The sequence below is a fragment of the Vulpes lagopus genome, chromosome 6 (genome assembly GCF_018345385.1).
Source record: "Vulpes lagopus strain Blue_001 chromosome 6, ASM1834538v1, whole genome shotgun sequence".
NCBI lineage: Eukaryota > Metazoa > Chordata > Mammalia > Carnivora > Canidae > Vulpes > Vulpes lagopus.
Window position 1 is genome coordinate 55,872,394 of NC_054829.1, and position 13,047 is coordinate 55,885,440.

A 13,047-nucleotide genomic window follows, 5' to 3' on the forward strand; every position below is an offset into this window, starting at 1 on the left:
TGTTCTATTTGTAGAACATTTTGGTTTTATAAGTGACTTTACTATACCTATCATTTCATCTTCACAAAAGGTGAAAGAATTGAATCTCAAGATCAAGTGACATCCAATGGCCCAAAGATAGTAAGTGGCAGAACTAAGATCTGAGTATATTATCTTTGGACTATAAAATCTAGGGGTGGGAGGGTATACTATACTCAATATCCCTTACTATAAAAGGCTTACAGATTTGTTACTGGAAAAGTTATGCTAAGCTTCAGTTGCTAAGTCAGTGAATATGCTCTATCTACGTGGATCTTTAGGTATTGCAATAATGCTGGTCTTGAGATTCAAAACAATAAAATTCAGATTCTATTACTATAATTTACTACTATGGGCAACTCATTTTGCCTTTCTAAAGTTCTGTTTCTGTAAATATAAGAAAGATCCATAAAATGTGCTATGAAACTAATGAGTAACTGTTAAAGATGCTAGAAAAGTGCTAGAAATATTAAACCTACATTATTTGTATCTAGTTCAATCCACCTCTTCAAAAGCATATAATACCACACTTTGTTTACAACTAGTACATAAATGCTTCCAGGCATGCCAGTTTCCACTCAAAAGCACCTAAGCTATTTAATTCAGTGGAAAAAAAAACTACATTTTGAAATATGGTGGAATTCAATTACCATTTTTCTTTTTAAATTATCAGTATAAATGTCAGTAACATACATTCTAGGAACAAAGAATTTTCTCACTTCTTTAAAATATAGTAAGAGATTGAAGAGAAAGTCTGGGACATTCAGAAACTTTAACAAGTTTCTCTATAGGGACATTTGTTAAAGCCCCCTCCTCCAAAAAGAAAGCCAAACTATGAATTCAAGTTACAAAAACATGAGAACAAAACTTGAATTCAAGAATATTAGAAAGTGGAGGAACAAAAAAAAAAGTTGTAATATCCATAGTGGAAGAAAATATTTAAGGGTTTATGTTTTATACAGGAATTGTTGAACCACAATCATTCTCTCATTTGAACCTCACAGAATTCCTGTGGGAGTATGATTAAAGTATCTATTTCACAGCTGATGTTTCCAGAGCTAAAATGTTTTGTTTACGGCACACAGCTCAGAAGGGCAGAGTTGATATCTAACCCATTTCTATCCACCATACACTAGAAGATGTGGTTTCCTTCCCTTGCTGTCCCCATCACTCTCCCTCCAGTCTTCTATTTTTTTCTCCTATCCTAGGTTCTTTTGGTATTCTGATTTTGCACCCCATCCTTTTCTTCTGAAGAAATTGTCTTATTACTCTATTCTAGTACATATTCCCATTATACGCAAAATGTATATACCTAATATACCCTTATTATATGCTAATATGTGTACTCAGTATACACATATACATCTAATATATATATATATATCTCCAGTATCATCAACATTTTTCATACTTCTTTGCTTCATAAAAGATGAGCAGAGTGATAAATAAAAACAAGATCATCCTTGCCTCTAAATGAATATTTTCATTCCACTATGATTTGAGGGAAGAATATATGGTGACTCAACTACTCAGTTCATTAAAGAATGACAAGTCCCATTCATAAGCTATACTGTAAGCCAGAAACAGGTCCAATCCACTTGCAGGGAAAATTCACAGATACGTCTTACCCACACTTGCATTCAGTTCCTCTTCCTTACCCGAAGATCTTTGACTCTGCTTGAAGCCTCTCTTCAACATCTAGACCTTATATTAATGCTACAACCTCAGAAAGGTCTTCCCTAACCTTGGCATCTAAAGAATTTCCCCAATTGTTTTCAACCAGAACAATATTTATTCTCATTGTAACCTTTCAGTTTGTGATTGCTTCAAATATTTACCTCTTACACTTATTATTGCCCTATTAGAAGACAAGGACCAAATTTTTCTTTTTTTTTTTCTTTTTTCTTTTTTTATTTATTTATGATAGTCACACAGAGAGAGAGAGAGAGAGAGAGAGAGAGAGGCAGAGACACAGGCAGAGGGAGAGGCAGGCTCCATGCACCAGGAGCCCGACGTGGGATTTGATCCTGGGTCTCCAGGATCGCGCCCTGGGCCAAAGGCAGGTGCCAAACCGCTGCGCCACCCAGGGATCCCAAGGACCAAATTTTTCAAAATGTTGTACAACTGACCTCTTTATCTATGTCCAAAATAGTTCCAACACTCCATATTGAACATCTTTTCTATTCATCAGTTTCTCCCCTCTCCTCTTTCCCTCTACTCCCTGGTTACAACCAATCTGCATTCTATCTCTACGGATCTATCCATTATAGATATTTTATTTGATAGAATCATACAATATGTGACTTTTCTTATCTAGCTACTTTCACTTAACATTATGTGTTGGAAGTTCATCAACATTGTAGCACACTTCAGCACTTTCTTCATTTTATAGTTAAATATTCCAATATATGTATGTACCACATGTTTACCCATTCGATCATTGATGGACATTTGTGTCATTTGACTATCATGAAGGGTTATTTTTAAGTATGTTAGAGTCAAATATTGAAGTATTTCCAGATTTAGTGATAGGATATCTGGATTTTGCTTTAAAACACCTCAGCCAAAAAATAAATAAGATATAAGATGGATATAAGATTGGAAATGAGTACAGAGGGGTTAATTATACAATTCTTTCTATTTTTATATGGGATTAAACAACTACATAATTAAAAGTTTTTTAAAGATTGAAAAATAGGGCAGCCCCAGTGGTTCAGCAGTTTAGCACTGCCTTCAGCACAGGGTGTGATCCTGGAGACCCCGGATCGAGTTCTGAGTTCTGCCTCAGGTTCCTTGCATGGAGGCATGGAGCCTGCTGCTTCTCCCTCTGCCTGTGTCTCTACCTCTCTCTCTCTCTCTCCCTATCTCTCACGAATAAATAAATAAAATCTAAAAACAAACAAACAAAAAAAACCTATAAAAAAGATTGAAAAATAGAATATCTGAATTACTCATTTTTATGATTTATATTCTAGTATGCCTCTCATCCTCATTCCCTTCAAAAAATGTCATATGCAGAATGAATGCCACAGCTGGCTAGTGAAAGACAATAGTTTAGAAAGTTTATAAAATACTGACTAGAGTCTGTTGGAGAATAGAATTAAGAGCAAATTTTCCTCTCCACCCAGAAGATCTCTCCAGAAAAGTAGAAGAGAAAGAAAAATTTTTGTTGGGATATAACAACGAGGAGCAGGCAAGAAATAGCATACTTTCAAAACAGTCACTTGATTTCAAACCTCTCTGCACTAACTCATCACTCCATGAACCCTCTCATCAAACTACAACAGAATGTAAGACACTGAATTAAAAGAGCTCCTTTTCCACATCAGCTTCATAAGGAATGTCTAATATTCAAACCAACAAAAGTTTTACTTTAAGAAGATTTACTCCATGTTTCCATAATGCTTACAGGAATAAAGGCTGCCCAAATATAGGAAATCAGCTACTGGGGCCCAGAAATTAAGCACCAGAAGTTAATTCCAGAGAAATCTTTGAGCGGCACACACTATAGAAAGTTCCAGTTCTTCAAATTCTTAGTGCTAAGAAAACATAGCAGAGAAAACTTCATAACATTGGATTTGGCGATGATTAATCTTGAGTGCAACACCCAAAAGCACAAGAAACAAAATAGATAAATTAGACTTTATCAAAATTAATTTTTTGTGCCTCAAATGGACACTATCAAGGGAGTGGAAAGGCAACCACTCCCTTGATTAACACATGAAAAGATGCTTAACATTGCTAATCATTAGGGCACTGAAAAATCAAATCCAATAACATACATTAAAATGGCTATTGTCAAAAAAGAAAACAAGTGTTGGTGAGAATGTAGAGAAATTAGAACCCTCTGCTTTGTTGGTGGGAACATAAAACAGTAAAGCCACTGTGAAAAATAGTACTGAGGTTCCTCAAAAAGTAAACAAACAAACCTAGAATTACCATATAATCCATCAATTTCATTCTGGGAATATATCTCAAAGAATTAAAGCAAGGTCTCAAGACGTATTTGTATACTAGTGTTCATAGAAATATTATTCACAAAAACCAAGAAGTGGTTTTTGTGAAAACCCCATGTCCATCAACAGATAGATAAAGAAAACATGATATATACATACAATGGAATATTATTTGGTCTTAAAAATGAAGTTGACATCTGCTAAAACATGAACCTTGAAGATGCTATGCTAAGTAAAACAGCTAGATACAAAAGGACAAATATTGTAGGATACTACTTTACAAGGTTATAGAAGAGTCAAAATCATAGAGACAAAGTAGAACAGTGGTTACCAGAGGCTGGAAAGAGAGGGAAATGGGGAGTTACTGTTTAATGGGTACAGACTTGGGATGCCTGGGTGGCTTGGTAGAGTATCTGCCTTCCGCTCAGGTTGTGATCCTGGGGTCCTGGGATAGAGTTCCGCATCAAGCTCCCCATAGGGAGCCTGCATCTCCCTCTGCCTAGGTCTCTGCCTCTCTCTCATGAATAAATAACTAAAATCTTTTTTTAAAATGGGTACAGAGTTTTAGTTTAGGATGACAAAAGTGTTCTAGAGATAAATAGTTGTGATGGCTGCACAATGTGAATGTACTTAATCTGATAAGAGGTTAATATCCAAAATATATTAAAAACTCCTACAACTTAATAAAAAAGTCTGATTAAAGAAGTAGACAGAGGATCTGAATAGACATTTTTCCAAAGACATACACAGATAGACAATAGGTACATGAAAAGATGTTCAACATCACTACTCAGGAAAATGCAAATCAAAACTACAGTGAGATATCACCTTACACCTATTATGATGGCTATTATCAAAAAGACAAGAACTAATGTGTTGGCAAGGATGTTGAGAAAGGGGAAATGCTCATGCACTGTTGGTTGGAATGTAAATTGGTACAGTCACAGTAGAAAACCATATGGAAGTTTCTCAAAAAATAAAAACTAGAAAAACTAATTGATCCAGCAATTCTACTGCTCAGGTTGTAGCTGAAGAAAATAAAACTGCTAAAAAGAAAAGATATATGAAAAGATATATTCACCCCTATGTTCACTGCAGCATTATTCACAACAGCCAAGATGTGCAATCTAAGTGTCCACTGATGAAGATGTCACACACACACACACACACACACACACACACATTAGCCATTAAAAAATAAAAAATAAAAACCTCACCATTTCTAACAACATGGATGGATCTTGAGGATATTATGCTAAATGAAATAAGTCAGAGAAAGGCTAATACTATAGGGTCTTCACTTATGTCAAATATAACAAGACCAAAACTCATAGATACAGAAAACAGAATATTGTTTGCCAGGGGTGAAGGGAGTTTTTTTTTGGGGGGGGGGGTGGATGAAATGAGTGAGGAGGAATTGAGAGGTACAAACTTCCAGTTATAAAATAAGTCATAGGGATATAATGTACAGCATGGTGACTACAATCAGTATTGTATTGCATACTTCAAAGCTGCTAAGAGTAAATCATAAAAGCTCTCATTGAAAGAAAGAATTTTTATAACTACATATGATAAAAGATAATAATTAGACTTATTGTGGTAATCATTTCCCAATGTATACAAATGTCAAATCATTATGTTACAACATTAATTTCAGGTGTACATGTCAATTATACTTCAATAAAGCTGGTTAAAATGGAAAATATCATATTTTGCCACATTAAATTTTTTTAAGTTGTTAGCACTAGACCTTAGTAGCCCACATTAGATACCCAAATTTCATTCCCATTCATGCTCAGGGTCGACAAAAGCGGTAGCAAGCTAACCTCTTAGATTCATGTGGCTTAAATACAGGCTCTTAATGATTACTGGACACCACTCAGTCTTATATTGGCTCTGGATTCGGTTATTAGGTTAGTTTTTGCTCTGGCTTTACATTTCAGAGGCCCAATCTATCACTTCACCCTGGGTAGATGAACGAACAAGGAATGAGAATTCTAAAAGTATACCATCTCTGTTGGGTAAAGATGAAATCATTGTAAATTCAACAGTTCAAAAAATGTAATTAAAGAGGACAATTCTTAGACCTCAAAAGCACTATCTCTCTGGAGGCATGTCAACTAAGAAATCAAGGAAAACTAGTAAAATATAAAAATGGACTTCATTCCTACTATCATGGCAGGAACTACAGTATCATGAAAAAGGAAAGGTTAAGAAAGAGGTGGGTTGATAAAACTAGAGGAAGAAAGATTCTTAGAATGAAGGAAAAGTGTGCCTTGGTGGCTCAGTCAGTTAAGTGTCTTCTTATGGCTTAGGTCATGACCCAGGGTTCTGGGATCAAGCCCTGCATTGGACTCCCTGCTTAGCTGGGAGCCTCCTTCTTCCCTCCCTCTGCCTCTTCCTTCTGCATGTGTTCATACTCTTTCAAATAAATAAATAAATAAATAAATAAAATCTATCTTGAAGAAAGAATAAAGGAGTCTAGACACATGCTAAAGGAAAAGTAATATAGACCAGAATAAGCAGATGTAAAACATAAAAAAAAAGATCCACCAGCCCATCTTGAGAGAGGCTATCAGGTGTTTCCAGATCAGAGATGGTATCTAGGGCCCAAAGACGTTTATCAGAGGGTGAGAAGTAGAAGCTCAGCAAACAGATTAGTCACATAAGGCTCCAAGTTTCTGAGAGCTACAAGAATAAATTACATAAAATATAAACAAATTTAAAAGAAGAACACTGAAAGTATCAGTATACAATTTAAGAACCACAAGATATGTTTTCAGATAACAGGAGCTTCTTGGAGAATGTACATGAGCTCAGGAATTTAGAAGTCTAACAAAAGGCACACAAGGAGACATGGTAAAAGGACAGCCAAATAGAATAAAAGATTAAGTTAAAGTATGACTTAGATGTTGATCTGATGGGAGACCATCTTTTGATGTGATTGTCCAACTCAGGATGGTGAGGTTTGTTCCAATAATAGATGCTTTTGGCAGACACACAACCCTTTAATTTCATCTTTTACTATGAGAGACCCCAGAAATAAAATCTAATGTTTTTAAAAGACAGAGACAGAGGAAGATGGCAACAAAAGAAGGGGACCTGGCTTTTCCAACACACACAAAAAAAGGTGGAGACTAAGAAAAAATGCCAACATGAAAGAATTATTCCCAAATGAAAAAATAAGATAATGTCATGGTCATGCTCAGAGATCTAAGCAAAATAGATATAAGTAATACTCCTGATATAGAATTTAAAGGAACAATCATAAAGATACTCACTGGGCTTGAGAAACGAATAGAAAACATCAGCGAGACCCTTATCACCAGAGGAAAAAGTTAAAGAATCCATCAGAGATGAAGATGTAATAAATAAGATTGGAAACAGGCTTGATGCAATGAACAGCAGGCTGGAAGAAGCAGAGGAATGACTTAGTGGCCAGAAGATAAAATAACATAAAATAATGAAGCTAAACAAAAGAGAGAAAGAATTCCCCAACACAAGAATTGACTTTGGGAACTCAGTGACTCCATCAAACATAATAACATCTGTATTACAGAAGTCCTAGAAGAAGAGAGAGAAAAGGGGGAAGAAAATTTATTTCAAAAAGTAATAGCTGAAAATTTCCCTAATCTGGGAAAGAAGACAGACATCCAGATCCAGGAGGCATAGAGAACTCCCATCAAAATTAATAAAAATAGCCCAACATCAAGACATCCTAAATTTACAAAGCATAGTGATAAAGAAAAATCTTCAAAGTGGCAAGACAAAAGTCCTTAACTTATAAGGGAAAACTCATAAGAATAGCTGGAGATTTCCCAACAGAATCTTGGTAAGCCAGAAAAAAAGTGGCATGATATATTCAATGTGCTGAATGGGAAAAATCTGCAACCAAGAATCCTCTATCCAGCAAGGCTATCATTCAGAATAGGAAGAGATAGAGTTTTCCAGATAAAAACTAAAGGAGTTCATGTCCACTAAACCAGACCTGAAAGAAATATTTAAGAGGACTCATTGAGCACTAAGGTGAGACCAAAAGTGACAAAGACAACAAAGAATCAGAGAAAATCTCCAGAAAGAATAAAACATTGCCATAAAAACGGCAATAAATATATATCAATAAGAACTTTGAATGTAAATGGACTAAACATTCTAATCAAAACACTTAGGGTATCAGAATGGATTAAAAAACAAGGCCCATCTAAATGCTGCCTACAAGAGACTCATTTTAGACCTAAAGACAGCAGTAGATTGAAAGTGAGAGGATAGAGGAACATTTATTATGTAAATGGATGTCAAAAGAAAGCCAGAGTATCAATACTTAGACAAACTAGACTTTAAAGCAAAGACTGTAACAAGAACCAAAGAAAGGTGCTACATAATAATAAAGAGGGCAACCCAAAAAGAAGGTATAAAGATTGGAAATATTTATAATTAAAATATTACAATTACAACACGGAAGCACCCAGATGTATAAAACAATAACAAAGGAACTAATTGATAATAATACAAGAATAGTAGGGGCTTAACACCCTGTTTACATAAATGGACAGATCATCTACACAGAAAGTAAACAAGGAAATAAGGACTTTGGATGACACATTGGACTAAATGGACTTAACAGATATAGTCAGAGCACTCCATCCTAAAACAGCAAAACACACATTCCTTCAAGTGCACATGGAATATTCTCCAGAATAGATCACATATTAGGCCACAAAATAAGTCTTAACAACTACAAAAAGGCTGAAGTCCTACCATGTACCTTTTTTGACCACAACGCTATGAAACTAGAAGTCAGCCATAAGAAAAAATCTGGAAAGACCACAAATATATGGATGTTAAATAACATGCTACTAAACAATGAATTAGTCAACCAGGAAATCAAGGAAGAAATGAAAAAAGTACATGGAGACAAATGAAAATGGAATTGTTTGCAACCTTTGAGATGCAGCAAAAGTGATCCTAACTGGGAATACATACCATACAGGCTTACCTCAAGAAGCAAGAAAAGTATCAAATGATCTAACCTCACACCTAAAGGAGCTAGAAAAACAACAAGCAAAGCCAAAAACCAGCAGAAAGAAGGAAACAATAAAGATTAAATTTAAAGCAGAAATAAATGATACAGAAACAAACAGAACAGATTACCAGGACCTGGTTCTTTGAAAAAATTATTGATAAACATATACCCAGACTTATAAAAAAGAAAAAAAAAGGACCTAAATAAACAAAATCACAAGGGTGCCTGGGTAGGTTTTGTTGGTTGAGCATCTGACTCTGTTTTGGCTCAGGTCGTGATCTCATGGATTGTGAGATCACATTCTCTCACTCTCAAATAAGTAAATCTCTAAAAAAAAATAAAAATCACAAATGAGAGAGGAGAAATAGCAACCAATACTACAGAAATTCAAACATTGAGAGTATTATGAAAAACTATACGCCAACATATTAGACAATCTGGAAGAAGTGGATAAATTCCTACAAACAATACAAACTACCAAAACTGAAACAGGTAGAAATAGAAAACTTAAACAGGCCAAATTACCAGCAAAGAAATTGAATCCATAATCAAAAGTCTCCCAAAAATCTAGGACAGGTTCACACGTAAATTCTATCAAATATTTAAAGAGGTTAAATACCTATTCTTCTCAAACTATTCCAAAAAAAAAACAGAAAAGGAAGGGAAATTTCCAAAATTTAAAATTAGCAATAAGGTTTCAAATAGGAGATGAGAAGTGACAAAAACAGACCCCTCTGGCCCCATAGCCACACCACACACCAAATGTAAAAGCCAGTTAGAAATAATTCCCTGGATGGATATTGTTTTCCCTCATTTGAGTTTAAGTTCATAGATCCTGGATTCTTAAAAACTGGAACTGACACCTAATGCAGGAAAAAAAAAATTTCTCTCTGCCTACCTTCTTTTCCTTATATTCCAAGTGAATTTAGTAGTAAAATAGGTTGAACTATGTGAGAAGCTAGCTAGAATTTTTGAGGCTAGGTATTTTGTTTTCTGTGTATTTTGTTTTTTTATTTTATGGGAGAAGAAGAGCACCATCATATAAGTGGGTAGCTTCTGACTCATCCCTATCATGAACTAGAGCCCCAAAATCCCTATGCATGGGTTAAGGAATAGTGGATAAATTATGGACAAAAGGGCATACTAACATAAGCCAAGAAACAATAGAAGAAAGAAGGTGTGGGCCTCTGAACCTCCTATCATGACATATTGAGACATGTTGGCATCTGGGCCCAGGTTCTACATCCCAGTGAAGGGATGCTCTTTCCTTGCCCAGAAATTCTTGTCAATGGAACACAGAGGCTGCTTGGTACCAAGCAGTTTGAATTTGTAGGGCCAGCTACATACAGGAGTTCACTGGGAATACCTACTACTTGGCAGATAGAATCCCTGGGCCCTATATCAATCTCACCTGTCAGAGAAGAAACAATATAGTTTCATGGGAAGCAAGGTTGGGTGTAAGCTTTCTTATAAGAAGAAGAGGGCCCAGTCCCAGATAACTAGTGTTTCCAAGCAATTCTGCTCATGGAGCCACATAGATGAGGTAATCTTGTGATTCCACTGAATCTCTGATCTCTTTAGAAGTGACACATGAGAGAGAATGATTCCTCTTCTGAGGCTCTGAAAAAGCTACACCAAATCAAGATGGTTTGGGGTATAGCTGCTAAGATACCCCTTCTCATCTTCCCATGCAAACCCCTCAGCTAGGACTGATCAACTAAGAAATTGGAAAGCATCAATCTTTAATTTCTTTGGAATTCTAATCCACATCAGCAAGAAAAGTTGACTTTCTATTTTAAATTTAGCTTTCTCATACTTCAATTTGCAATTTTGCTGGCATATTATAGAATAACTCCCTTGTCCATTTCTTTCTAAATGTCTGAGCAAGCCTTAGACAGTGCTAGCACTTAGCCATTGATTAAAACATTTTGATTAAAACTATTTTCATGTGCATTAGAGAATCCAAATTTTTTTTAGAATTAACTGAAAAAATTATAGTCAGTTGTCCCACTTTTTAAACTCAAAGGAGAATTTTGAACACTAATGGCTAAATACAGACATAAGCTCTGTATTTATGAGATCTTCAGCCCCCATTACAGTAAGAGACTTGCTAGTTAGATCCTAACCAGACATAGTTCATCATGTGCCAATTAGGCTGGAAAGATAGTAGTAGTGTAGGCTAGAAGAGAAAGAAAGATTAGTAAAATATTTTGGCTGCCAGAATGCAGCTAGATTTCTCTAGCATCAAAATGTTCATGATTTCTAAATCGGCACTAGATAAGAATAAATTATCTATGAATTGTCTAATAGTCCTGACTGAATCTCAAGGTCAAATATAAGATTATCCACAATTCCCCTTTCCTTATTTAAAATATGTAACACTCATTAAAAATACATCTGATTAAATCATGTAAGAAACACACATAAACACCCCAAATGTGTTTGTGTGTGTATGTGCCTACATTAATTAGAAGATTAGAGATACCAATGTTTTCACAAATATGGGGGGGGAATAAGAACTGTGCTATAACCATAAATATGTGTTAGGTTAAAAAAATACTAATCCTTTTAAAAAATATACAAGGTTTATACTTAGCTATGATTATTCACATTTAAGTATTCATTTTAAGTTCAGTGTGATTATTGTAATAAATACATTTTATTTCTTGCAGTTTAACTAGAAAAATTAAGACTAAGGTCTTATAAAATTAAATTGATAGGATACTACATTCTCATTACTAGGAAATGCCAGTACTCTGTTAGACTTTCTTGTAAAAAGAAAAAGTATTTGTTTTTCATTTTTAAGTAACAATATGAAGAACAAAGAGATAATCTAACACATTTTCACTAAGAAGTTTTGGTAAAAGCCTCAAATTGTCAGAGACTATTACCACAAATGGGGCCTGGCATTTCAAAGAAAGAAAGGATTTAATTTGATTTCGAAAGATAAATTGAAATAGAAACCATGGAGATGGAAATCTTGTAATCTTACTGAAACAGAGGAAGGTTCTTCATAGTAATTATTTTCATTTTTAATGTACTGCATTTTGAAAAGAAAGCATTATCTGTATACCTAACAAGTGAGAGAAGGGGAATCAGCATGCAGGTTTGAAAAATGTTGCAGAAGTTCACTTAAGCTATTTCGAAAACTGGAAGATATCTTTTCTTTGAGGTCCCTAAAAATGTAATTCTAAAGAGTAGGTTTAAATTAAAAATGCCAGGTTTATAACAGACCTAATTCCTCCAAAATTTTCTTCCTTTCTCCTTTAGTGACACTTGTGGGACATTTTTCTTTAAGACCAACCAACTCCACTGGGATGCTACAATCACAGTCAAAAGCCAGGGGCAGCCTGGGTGGCTCAGCGGTTTAGCGCAGCATTCAGTCCAGGGCCTGATCCTGGAGACCCGAATGGAGTCCCACATCAGGCTCCCTGCATGGAGCCTGCTTCTCCCTCTGCCTATGTTTCTGCCTCTCTCTCTATTTCTTCTCATGAATAAACAAATAAAATCTTAAAAAAAAAAAAAAAGCCAGGGTTACGCTCTGGTGTGACTGCTCCTCTAACTTGAAGGGGAGACACATTAAGTGAAACTTTCCCCCATCTCTTCGGCAAGTCCATTTTGGAAAAGGTCTAGAGAGAAAAATCAAAGAAATCATTGTCCAAAAGAAACATGAGGAGGAAAATACAAATAGGGTATTAGTTTGGGAAAAGAATAAATTCATTTGTGAGTCTAACATCAAAAGATTAAAAAATGAATTCATTACTTTCAGATTCCCAAAATACCAACTTTTGAGATGTACCTAAAAGGGAGCTAACCACCACTCTTATGCCCTAAGCACAGGAAAGCAACTGGAGTTGAAAAATTGTAGTCATTACTTTTCAACTGTTTTAAAATAATACAACTGTCTTTAGACATTAAATATTCAAGTCACCATCTTTAAATTTTTCCTTCTTCTACCCACTTGAAAATTATGATGTAGCAAGATACAGATAGAACATCCCAATATTAATAAGAGACAATGAGCAAGTCATTTAAAAGGGAAAGAACGTG